Source organism: Danio rerio, chromosome 7 (assembly GCF_052040795.2).
Source record: "Danio rerio strain M-AB ecotype USA chromosome 7, GRCz13ab, whole genome shotgun sequence".
NCBI classification, from domain to species: domain Eukaryota; kingdom Metazoa; phylum Chordata; class Actinopteri; order Cypriniformes; family Danionidae; genus Danio; species Danio rerio.
In genome coordinates this window covers 63,667,061-63,677,561 of record NC_141027.1, presented here as the reverse complement: position 1 = coordinate 63,677,561, position 10,501 = coordinate 63,667,061, and the positions used below count along the sequence as shown (strand labels likewise).

Below are 10,501 nucleotides of genomic sequence, written 5' to 3'. Positions count from 1 at the left end.
TTTGCAAAACGATTACTGTGATTTAGCAGTAGGTTGCAGTTTAAATACCTGATTTAACTGTAAAGTTACAGTTATATCCCGGATTACTGTAATTTAACAGTTTGGTGCTGTAAAATTTCAAAGCAATTTTAGGTCACACAAAAATGAAAATTCTATCTTGATTTACTCACCCTCAGGTTGTTCCAGCTCTGTTAAAAATGATTTTTTTTGTTAAACACAGGAATAAAAATATCAAATAATCCTCTTTGTGTCCAAACAACCTGAGGATGCGTAAATGACGACAGAATCTTCATTTTTGGGTGATCTGAGAAGACTCTAAAATCAAAATAAAAACAAACACACATACATTTTACAGATTTATTTAACAGCTTAATGACATCTGTGTAAACATTTCAGAAAACTTTCAAAAGGTGAAGGTGAAGCCTCAAAAAATACTATAAGAACATATTCATAAAAAAATCTGACATCATATGTAGCTTACATATAAAAAGCAGTGCTTCAGAGTGCGCTCTCTCTGTCTCTCATTATATATATATATATATATATATATACATATATACATATATATATATATATATATATATATATATATATATATATATATATATATATATATATATATATATATATATATATATATATATATATATATATATATATACACATGAGAGAGACAAAACTTCTTGCTAAATTAGGCAATCGTCTATTCAAGGTCAATCATTTTCCTGATAATTTTACACACTTGCTGGTTGATGCGTCTTCTCTGCTTCTTTGACTTCGTCTGTCTCCCATCTCCAAACTGGTGCCCAAAAAGCACCTATAAGCAAAAGGGCAGACAAACAGTTAGCTTCATACAACACTACTGGGACACTACTGCTGCACTACAGAGCAAAATTACTGTTAGCTCAGTTTAAACATGCTGACAATACTGTAGCTCAGTCAAACTGCAATCATTTAAACAAAAACATCTGAAAAACATTTCCATCACAAACACACAATCAAGAACAGTCCAACAACAAATAGTGGTTTTAATGACCTAGGCAGAGCATTTTAAAACAGTTGATTTGATTTACATCTTCTGTTTACAGACTATAATCTAATGCTGGGTTCACACTTATTGCAAAGTTAACACATGCATCACAGCACTTGCTCTTGAATACTAGCAGGATGTTTCTTCCATCAAGCTAATTTTTTATGATTTAAATTTTAGGAAAATTTTGCAAAAAAACTTGATTGAAGTGATACAGCACTTGTGTTGTATTCATTTCAATCAAGTTTTTTGCAAATATTCCAAATATTTTTCAACGTTTTTTGAGTTTCACTTAATTTGTGCTGCCCAGTAAAAATTTCCCACTATTTATGCATTTGCAATGACTTGTATGTAATCCACTCACCTGAATAGGTAACTTCACATATGGTATAAGAGCCCCATCCTTTTAAAGACAGCTTCCCCTCTGGTCTCCAGCACAGACAAACAATTTGTGTCTGCAACACGGCCCTTTATAACAAGGGGACAAGGGGAGTCATGACTTGTGCTCCTATACATTCCTTGTTTAACCCCCCCAAAACAAGCCCTCAGTTACAATATTTATTGTAGACATTACCTTAAATTCCAGAGTGCAAAAGGCAACTTCAGCATACTTCAGTTTCAGACCAGATTCAAAGTCAGTTGTGAAATCCAGGTGAGGTCCCATGATCACTCGACCCTCCAAGGAATAAGACTAAAAGGGGGAAAGAAGGATTAAATTAGAGGTGTTTGTGAATAATTAAATTTGTTTGTAGAAACAAAGTTGACATTCCATGCTCTGCCTATTAAAAACCAAGCAAACAAACACACATGCCCAGTAAAATTGCTAATAAAAATAAAAACTATAGTTTAAAAAAATCTTTGTCTAATATTTACTACTACTGGAGGTACTGGTGGAACTTCTGGAAGAAGAAAAAGAGTTTGTACAAGAAACTGCTCACAACAAATCTGTGAAAAACCTGACATTTAAAAATCTAATAAAAATGAGGAAGGCATCAACATTACCTTTAATAATCAAGCGAGGGTTGATTGGTAGCATCAGTGTTTCAACATCAGTGGCTGTAAAAAAATTTGAATATAATAAGAGTAGAATAAGACTCAACCTAACACACGCACACATATATATATATATATATATATATATATATATATATATATATATATATATATATATATATAGGTTTAGATTGTGATAATGAATTTAGGTTATATTTGTGTGCTCAGAATTTACTCACCTCACACTTTAGCTATTATCAGGTACACCTGAACACCAAAAAATAAAATCTACAGTTAGTGACAATATACAATTAGTTCTCATTAGTAAATGTTAGCACTGCATTAACACCAGTGAGAAATATACAATATGTACTGTGTTAGTGTTAGTTTAAAAGAATACAACTGAATTGTATTATAAGCCTCATTTAATAAAACAGTTAAGACTTGTTTCATAATGAGTTTAGTTTATTTAACTAACTTAACGTTAACGTTACAGTGAACAAAATTAACAAACATGATGGTCACTAACCGTAACGTTAACTTAAGTGAAGGTCAGAGCTTACCTTAACGTTATAGTCATTTCACCTTTACTTCAGTCTTGTACTGAAACAGAAAATGCAGTTAACAAGAAGTTAATTAAAGAAAATTCCCTTTCTTTTTTCAGGAACTAACGTTAACGTTATGCTAATACCTCAGAAAACACTACAATCACCATCTGGCGTCGTTAATTTTTTGCTTTAAAAAAAGGCGCGCTTAAACCCTGTCCGTGCGAGTACAACTAAAGTACTCGGTAAATTCCTGTTAAATGACATGCACTATACAGAAATACACATACAACAATCATTTAACGGACAAAAGTCATATTTTAACACTTACCGAGGATGAATCCGTTGGGTGAAGAGACGACGGCGTTGTCTGTGGTGATGGCGCTTGTTTGCGGTCGAGTCGAGTCAGTTCTGTTCAATGAATCGGCTCCTTTAAGTGAACAGTAAAGAGTCGAATTCGGCTCCTTTAGGTGAACAGTAAAGAGTCGAATTCGCCTGAAAACGATTCCGTTTTGTATAATATTGTAAGACGCAAACATATAATTCATTAATATTTCATCATATTGCTTGGTCCGTGTACTGCTTGTACACGAATTGCTTGTTGATGACTAAGAGCTCATGAACACGTCTGATAAAATATCTGAATCTGATTCAATGTCACACGAGTCCTGAACCGAAGCAGTGCAAGAGTAATATATTGATTGAAATATAAAGTTAATTATTTTCTTAGCCATTCAAAATATTACATATCTCTGACTTTAACAATAAGAATAAAGTTCGTTTGGAGTGTATTGAGAATTATTATTTTTTCCTCCCAGGATTCATTTCGCACCAAGCTGCATCAAGCTGTAATGGTGGATGAGAAGGCACATAATATTATAAATATTGCTTGTAATATGTAATGAAATAAAGTTTTAACACTTTTTCATGCGAGAATGTAGTTCTTCAAAACTCAAATCTGTGGACTGTTAGTAAAGATTGTGTGTAATTTTAAGTGTGTTTTGCCGGTAGCGGAGATCTATGACCTGCAGGCGGTAACGGCGCTCTTTACTCATGTATCCGCCGAGAGGCGCCTGTCTTCAGGCTAGACATTGGGACAATTGCCCCGTCTTCGATGGCTCTATATGCGTCCGAAAATGAAGTTTTAACTGTTTTTTATGCTAGAATGTAGTTGTTTAAAACTCTAATCTGTGGTTTATTTATATAGATAAAAAAATAATAATTTATATATATATATATTTAATTCTGAGATTAGTGACCTCCAGGCGATGACAGGTGCCCAATACTCATGAAACCGTCTAAAGCAGACATTTACCCTGACATTGAAATAATTGTTGGCTGTTTAACAGTCTTTGGTTTCATTAATTAATTACTTTTTATTCCAGTTTATTATGTTTTGGCTAAGCACACAGTTATGTTCATTAAATATTATTTCCTATTCTATGTTAACTGTATAAAATTAAATAAAGGCGCAGTACAACCAAAAAGATGTTGGTAACCAAATCGTTTTGGGGGCTATAACATTCTGTTATTATCTGTTAAAAGTTCATTTGTATTAATTTCTACGTTGAGTTTAAAAAAGGTTTGAATTTCTATAACTAACGTGCAAAAGATATAGCCCTTTTCACAGTAATTTGCTGTAATCATGCTACCTGCCGTAATTTCACAATAAAATTATGAATACAACATATTACTGTGAATTTTTCAGTTAAATACTGTGAAGGGATACTAATGTAATTTACTGTGAAAAATTACAGTAACTTGTTGTGAAAACCTGGAAATTTTTTACAGTGTATGTCCTATTTTCATTATTCATTTATTTTCGTTATTCGTTTATTATTATGTACTATAATTGAAACATAAAATGAGATCGTAAATATAATCAACAACGAAAATGTAAATAAAAACGTAAATTAAAAATATAAATGAACATGTCTAGTCTTAGTTCTATCAAAATAGCAAACACTACATCTCTCTATATTTGTACTAAAAGACTGCTTTATTTATTTATTTATTTATTTATTTATTTATTTATTTATTTATTTATTTATTTATTTATTTATTTATTTATTTATTTATTTATTTATTTATTTATTTAAGACTAATTATTTGTACTGAATGTTTGTGCTTTCATTTTAGTTGTCTTTCATTTCTTCAATTCTATTTTCCAAAACGAATCCTCTTTGCACTTAATAAGTTTACAATAAACCAGGTAAAAAAAAAAATTAAATGTAAGTTGAGGTGATCGCAAGTTCACAACTGTGAGGTGATGTGCTCTACCGGCATGATAATCTATATTATTTTGCTGTTTTTCATATGCGCACGTTTAAGATTTGAGATTATAACATTGCCATGATAGTCAAAGAAATCAAAACATTATTTTCACCCCAACGCAATTTAATCGGGCACTGAAGGCTAATAACTTAATTCTTATATTTGCTTTTTGACTTCTCACCATGTATCTTTTCTACAGCATAGTATAGTGTAAGAGCATGTCTATTACCAGAAAAACTAAATTAAAATTATATTTTAATTGAACACATCACATCACATACAGTAAGTTACGCCTACAGAACAGTCTGTTTAGCATTGTGAAAAGGCAAAGCTGAATATCTGTGGTTAAAGTGCCACCCAGCGGTCAAATGCTGCTGGCGCATCAAGTACCGCTGTCGCCGCGGCATGAATGGCGGCACAAGGAACACATTGAAGTAGTAACATCTGTAGTAAGTATACAGACATTCTGTATATCTAGTCTCTTTGCAAGTGTACTACTTTATTAACACTTAGGTATTAGCCCATTTTTAGAAATAAAAGTGTGCTTTTAAGTGTACTATAAGTAGTAAACTTAAAATGCGCACGTAATTCACAATTATTTTAATAATTGTTGTTCATATGCACTTTAGGTTAACTTATAGGTATACAGTTTGGTTTTGTAATACCAGCAGAAAAAAAAAAAAGTTTGTAAAGGAAACAAGGAAAGCTGTGATGTGACCAAATATAATTAAAATTAGGGCTGTACTGGGTGAACACACAGAGCTCAGTGTGAACTTTCGGTCCAGTGTAACAATGGTTTATCGAATGTTAATAAAGCAGTGCATGCTTGCATACTCAGACATGCAATCTATTCCTGGAAAATAAGAGTGGTTTAAACCATTGTAAAAAAATACATTGTGGCCAACTGAGAATTTAGGACAAATTGGACAGTTTTATCAATGTATGGACTTGTTGAGTTCTAAAGCAGAGAAGAGACAGAAGTGTCCCATAGGTGTCTGACTGCAGATCAACTCCTGCTGATGAGAGTGCTTTAGAACAGCACCTGGCACTGGTGCTGAAAAAGTGTCATGGTGCTTGATGCAGGTAAATGTGTTCGGTGTGCTGGAAACTGGTGTTTATTGGAATGATGATTGCTGACACACTTGCCTTTGAGGTAAGGTTAAACATATGCCTCATATGACAATATCAATATGTCCCATAACAATATGGCTTATTTCATTCTTGGAGATTTGTTTTTTTATGAATGACTGACACAGTGATAAAGACATCCAAGCTTACATACTATTGTGTGTGTGCATGTGTGAAAAAGTGTGTGGGAGAAAGATCCATCTGCTGTCTGACAGAGAAGTGTCTTCAATAGAGAAACAGGCTGACAGCTACATTTTAACAATTTGGATGCAAACAGGCTAGAAACTGGACATTTTGAAAAAAAAAAATGTTTGCACAATTTCACTGGCAATAACAAAAAACTGCAATGTTTAAATGGAATATATATATTCCTCAAAAACTCCATGCATCAATCAAACTGTCCCTTATCTGCCCAGTTTGTACTAGATTCTCAGTTGGCCACAGTATTGTTTCAATAGTTTAAACTCACTCTTGTCAGGAATATATTGCATGTCTGAGTTTGCAAGCACTGCTTTATAAACATTCTAAAACAAACAAAAAAGCAGTCAAAAGTATCCATTTTAAAAACAACCAGATATAGTTCATTTGTCTTTCCACATGAGCCTGGAATGGCATAGCATGATTACAAATCATTCTTGGCCCAAAATTCTACGCACAGTTAGACAACATCAAGCTTATTGCAACAGTAAAATTGTAGTTATGCATTGTGCACAAGGCTAGCTACATGTAAGAATCAACACAAATGACCCCTTCATATTGTGCAAACACTGGCACACTTCTTTTCCAAGCCTATATGGACCTCTAGACAGAAATATTGAATAAACATCTTGAATTAAAAGCTTGTGTAAGCATCAGAATTACCCTACAGATGTTATTTTAATAGTTGTACCACTGTTATGCCTCAGGCTCACTGTTATTGCAGTTCTACTCTGGCATAGCATGTATTGGCTAGTGTGGAGCAAATGAGAAAGACAAGAAGTCAGATATTGAAGAGAAAGAGAGAGAGAGAGAGAGAGAGAGAGAGAGAGAGAGAGAGAGAGAGAGAGTTTCTTGGTAAATTATTAATTAACTTCTTTTTAAGTGTGTATAAATGAAAATTTGCATTAATTTGCATGTACTCTGTTAGGTTTTTTTTCATAGGGTATGTGTGTGTATGAGTGTGTATAGGTGTTTCCTAGTGATGGGTTACAGCGGGAAAGGCATCCACTGTGTAAAACATATGCTGGAAAAGTTGGAGGTTCATTCTGCTGTAGCGACCCCTTATTAATAAAGGAACTAAGCTAAAAAAATGAATGAATGAATGAATGAATGAATGAATGAATGGATGAATGGATGAATGTCATGTCATGTCATGTCGTCATGTCGTCATGTCATGTCATGTCATGTCATGTCATGTCATGTCATGTCATGTCATGTCATGTCATGTCATTTTCATCTGCTTATCCAGGGCCGAGTAGCAGAGGCAGCAGTCTTAGTAGAGAACTCCAGACTTTCCTCCCTCCAGCTCCTCCGGGGCGTTCCCAGGCCAGCCGAGAGACATAGTCCCTCCAGCATGTCATGGGTCTTCCCAGAGGTCTCCTCCCAGTAGGACATGCTTGGAACACCTCCCTAGCTAGGCATCCTGGAGGCATCTGAAACAGATGCCCAAGCCACCTTAGCTGACTTCTCTCAATATGGAGGAGCAGCAGCTCTACTACGAGCTCCTTCGGTGACAGAATGAATGAATGAATGTTTGCCTGTATTTACTCAAAATCTAATCATTTGTTTCTGCTCTGCAATGCCAGTCCTTCTCTGATGACATCAGTTTAAGTGGCTTGGGGCGATATATGATTAACCACGCCCTTTCAACCTTTAGCCTGCTGTGAGTGAAAAATGAGACAAGGAGCCTCAACAATTAAATCACACCCTCTACTCAATATTCCATTTCCGTTGGAAATGCATTGTCATCTTAAAGAAAAAGTCTGGAGCAACTTCTGGTTCACATTTTAAGTAAATGTCCTTAATCCAATTTCTATTTCTGCAGCAAGTTGTCCTGGTTGGCTTGGTGTAGTCTTTGCTAAGTCACAGATTATGATATCGACCCTAAAAGCACCTTTAAAAAAAAATTAACATTTTTGAAGACAGGGACCACAAGATGTGTAATTGGTTTACTTGGGAGCAGCCTAAATATGAGGTCAGTGGTGCAAGTGTTTAAAATTTTTTTTGAGTCTTTCTTCATTGAATGAGAGTGAGTTTAAAGGGTCACGAAACACCAAAACACATTTTTTGAGCTGTTGACAGTCGTATATGTGTCCCACACTGCTAAAAACACTATTAGGACACCTATATTTCACTAAAAAGTGTAAATTGGTTGTTTTTGCGTTATTTCAAGCAAATTTGTACTTCCTGTTTGAAACAAATTTTTGAAGCTGCGTCACGGCCATGACATAATAGCGTGTATTCCAGCGTGCAGACTGGGCGTCTGTGCCAGAGTGAGTCTTATTACGTCTTACAGTGTGATACATTAATGCATGAGTAAGGCTTGGTTCAAACCAATCAGCGCGCTCTATTGTGGAACTTCATTAATATTCATTAGTGTCACCGTGTTTACGCCACAAAGACGCCACGTTGTGTTGGCAAAACAAGCGTGAAGTGTTGCTTTTATAGTTTGCTGCCGTTAAGTTTCGTTTTCATTTTCTCTCTGTGAGAGCTCAGTCTCACGTGTCGATTAACAGTGTACGCGACGCTCGACAACAATAACTTACGTGTCTGAGGATTATTGTTTACCTGAGAGCTGTTCTCATCTGCAAACGCTGAAATCTGGATTTGCTTGTAGTATTCTCTCCATATAGACGCGGCTCTAGTTGCTGGTGATTGTCCTGTCTCTACAGATTTGGTAAGTGAGCGACCAGTGCTCTTTGTTTATTCAGTTTGTTCGTATCGAATTAAGTTAACTATTGCACTGAGTGCAGAAATGTTAGCACCACATTTTGTGACCGGAATAACACACGCGGCTTTCTGATGCTACCTGCCGTGTGCATCTAAGTTTACGGGAAATGCGGAGTTTTTTTCTCTCTCATTCGCCGTGCGGTATCAAACATTGCATGAAAAATACACGCTTGCAGCAGTTCCTTGAATCAAATATCTCGTTTGTCGCGAGAGGCATGAATGAATTCCCTGAATGAAAGAGCCAAACTGCAGTTAAAGTCCAACTTTTAATAATTTGGCAAATAATTCGACTACAGATGTCCATGTAAACACAGTCACATTGTCCGCTGTGGGTGTGTATTTTGACTCTGAAACTCGCGCGTGCACAAATAGACACTCCCACAACATCCCACTTTAGTTTCTCCGACACTCCCCCCTAAACAGAGCTGGACACGCCCACTTTTCTGACTTTTTCCAAAGTGGAGGTGTGAAAACACCCTGCTGAAACGAGGGGGTTTCATGGCCCTTTAAGCTACTTGTATTAATGGCATAAACCCAAGCTGCTGGCAAACAATCTTGAAATAGTCCATAGAAACCTACTGTCTACTAGTGTTTCAGATGTGTTATTGCCAGAGCAGTGCAGACAGAACACAAAAGTATGCTCACAAAGTGTAAGTTATGTTTCATATGGTATGGTGATCAGTTGATGCAGAAGTAAAAATCAGGTTTTATCAGCTGACTTTTTTTTCTGACTCTGTAGGCAGCGTTTTTGCACAAAGGCTCTTCATAAAACATATTTCAAACAGACTTCTGATACTGCATAACAATGTAATCATGCACAACAAAACAACACAAGGTTTGGGGAAAACTAAAAGAATATTTGCTTACAACAATTTTAAATTCTCACAAAAAAATGCTATCAAATAAACATTGGTAATAGATATACACTTACATAAAATGACACCCAAGTGGCGCTTTGAGATGCCATGTTCTTTTTTTTTTAGCTCCACTGTCAGAAATGAAACACAAAGCAGGATTGTGATATATCAAAGGCAGTAAAGGAAACATCAAAAGATTTGATCAGAAGAAGAAACTTCCAGAGACAGAAAATGAAGCAGAATGGTTTGGATTTGGATGTGCATTGATTACTTCCAGCCTTGGAATGCTGCCACAGGATAACAAAAGACAACAACACTTTACATTTATTTGCATTGGCAAAGTAACATATTTTAATTGTATTATTATTATTATTATTATTATTATTATTATTATTATTATTATTATTATTATTTTTATTGTTGTTGTTGTTATTTCCTTCAGTTGACATTTCTATGGGTCTTGGAACAGATGGACCTCTATTACCCAGAAATGGCCTTCCAGTCATTGAGGTTAATGGCAGCCTGTATCAAATTTCTGTGTAAATATCTACTTTAAGTGCTTAGCCTCTTGTCTTCATCTCTTTCGGCTTTATGCTCACTCTTCTGCTGCTTTTTTTTTTTAATCAAATAATCATTGTGGGCAAGTTATATTTTTTTAATACGCTGTGCTGTGAAGTCAGTAGCCTTTTTGGACTGAACTGAATTGTCAATTGCTTTTCTCAGATCTCTAACAGAGACAAGAGAGG

The 10,501-nt window shown here is 35.1% G+C and overlaps 1 long non-coding RNA gene across 1 annotated transcript; it reads right to left on the bottom strand.

Annotated features, from left to right (window-relative positions):
• Positions 1-343: 343 nt before the first annotated feature.
• LOC147843234 (uncharacterized) lies at positions 344-2,975 on the bottom strand. The gene is made up of 7 exons (XR_015496395.1): positions 2,900-2,975; positions 2,587-2,626; positions 2,263-2,290; positions 2,033-2,086; positions 1,605-1,721; positions 1,395-1,498; positions 344-817 (listed from the first exon to the last, which is right to left on the bottom strand). It is a non-coding gene; the product is annotated as an uncharacterized LOC147843234 (long non-coding RNA).
• Between the last annotated feature and the right edge of the window lie 7,526 nt (positions 2,976-10,501).